Raw genomic sequence first — 2795 nt, forward strand, 5'->3', positions numbered from 1 at the left:
TATTTAAATATCATATAAACTAATACTACATATACATTTAACTACTCATCATGAATATAATCACCAATCACGATACGCACGCAGAAATGCAATACAACTACATCAATAAAATCTAACTTCCATAGGGTAAATCAACGTCATTACTTATACTAATAAATATAAGAAACAACTTCATAATTACAACCAATCGAGTACACACTACTTATATTATCAATGATTCCCTGTATTCACATATGCAAGATCATTTCTAATCTATCTATCCTAAATGCAATCTTCAATAATGCAACTACCAACTGACCCCTGTTAGGTTCATTTGAAGCACCAATAAAAAATGTTCCTAATCTCATTCATTCATTTCTTTTAATATTAAATAGAATTCAATACCAATTACCACATTATTAAACCATAGCAATATGAACTAATTACATCATCATAATCATAGCACCAAGTACACATCCATAGATTCAATATCCATTGTCCTCATTATTAATCATTCTCAAGATACACATGATACATCATTGCTTTCCCTAATAAGATCTACTAGATACATGAATACAGTGTCTTTTACAAAAATCATCGTAGCTCTCAAATACATTTACATATACACGTAAAATGAATCACGTACAATAATCTTCTACGAATATCCATCCATGAACTAAAGAGATAAGAGATCCACATCCATGGAATTCATCCAAGAAAAGCATCCCAATGAAATAAAGGCACCATCCATGTGGAACTAAAGGATCCACCCTTATGCTAGGAGATGACACAACATCCCACACACACTCTAGATCTAAGTTGACACCTATCAACCAAAGAGGAAACAACTCTAACACAAACCAAGAAAAACATATGAAATAACCAAGAAACCTCCAGAGGCGACTCAAGAACAAGAAATAAGGAACTAGGACCAACATGTAGGAAAATAATGTCAAAACATGCTACCACATAGGATAAACATGCGGAATCATATCAACCTTTGAGGAAATCAAGGTAGTATGGTTTACCCAGTTACCAGATCTACCACCTCACTCCAGTGTCTGATCCATGAGATGGGTATTGCAAAACACATTTATTATCTTTCTTAGATGAGTTACTCTACCCAACCCACCTAATATTAATTATTATATTATCACTTATCAATTACAATAGAAAACCTCCAATGAGCTATCCAAATGATCTAGACGCCAACTCTATTACACAAGAATCCGAGTAGTCCATTCCTCGTGACCTCGGTAGACTCACATAAACCCTCCCCCTAGTCATGCATCTAGGCCTTAAAAACATAAACAATCAAGTAAGAAGTCCCACAAAATACAACCTGACTATCCAAGATCAAACATCATAAATACACATTGAGCCAATAACATAATTCACATAGATCACATGATATCATAAAGAAAAGAACCATCAACATAGCAAGGTAATACTCATCCTATAACGATACAAATGATTAAATAACATATCAAAATATTACTTTGGACATCCAAGAGTACTCAAAAAACATAACACGATCTCTGGACAGTAACCCAAGACAAATAGAGAACTGATAAATCCAAATAGAATACTCAAAGATTTGGTAAACTAACTCATTAGATTAAAATAACCAGATTTGCACATTTGTTTAGTTGGTTAGCACATACACCTAATTGAAAAAAAAATATATTGAGTCCTACAACGCATATATCCTAATCTATGGTGAATTCATCAAATCCTATGGCGCATTCATAATGTTTCAACGCATTTGAATAACTCTGTAGCACATATGAGAAACAAAACAACGCATTTGATAGGTAAAACAATGCATATACTTAACGAAATAGCACATATGTCCTTTTAGCGCATTTGCCCAGAAAATTTAGACAGAAACATGAAACTTAGGAAAATAAAATAAAATGATTCAAGTATCAAAAATTTACAAATAAAGGCTCAATAGAGATGCCCAAATCATAGGAAAGAAATGATATAAATAAAACACTGAACCATAAACCATAATAAAAGATTTCTCAGAAATGGTTGACATGACATTGAGCTAGAACACATAAAACTTCATAGAATAAATAATTTCCCGACTCCTCCAACAAAAACAAGGATGTAAAAGAAACCAAATCTCAAATCCTATCCAAAGCATAACTCACAAGAAGCAAAGAATGCATAGACAATGTTTGCAGAGTCCAACAAGCCAAAATCCAAATTCCTCCAAACAATCCAAATCCAAAATTGCAAAAAAACACTTCCCGAGCCAACCCCGAAATATCATAGTAAAGCAAATAAATAGAAAACTAGGCCAAAACCATAGAATATGTCGGCAAATCAAAATAACAGAAAAAAAAATATTTCTTACCAACCCATAACAAAACCCAAGGGAGAAATAAATAAGATATTATTGAATTAACCTACCCAATAATTCAGCCAATAGAATAAGAGGGTAAGTAGAAAGAATATATTAATTATCCCAAAGTGTAAAAAGATAAATAATAATAATACTCATGTTCACAATCTATACAAAGCTCAATAAATAAATATAATAAATGAAGGGCTATAAATAAATTAAAGCCATAAATAAAAAGACAATAAATAATAAATATCCAATGATATAAAATCATTTAATCAATTAAAAACTAAATCAATCAATAACATAACACTCCAAGCATAACATCAAAAAGGCATCCAAGAGATCACTCAACACTGAACAACAACTCATGCAAGACTGACAAGGGTAATCAATCTTAGACCTAGAGTGTAGAATGGGATTTTATGCCATCTTCAATCAACTTGTCATTGGGATAAGACAG

This window comes from Cryptomeria japonica, chromosome 9 (assembly GCF_030272615.1).
Source record: "Cryptomeria japonica chromosome 9, Sugi_1.0, whole genome shotgun sequence".
In the NCBI taxonomy this organism is placed as follows: Eukaryota; Viridiplantae; Streptophyta; class Pinopsida; order Cupressales; family Cupressaceae; genus Cryptomeria; species Cryptomeria japonica.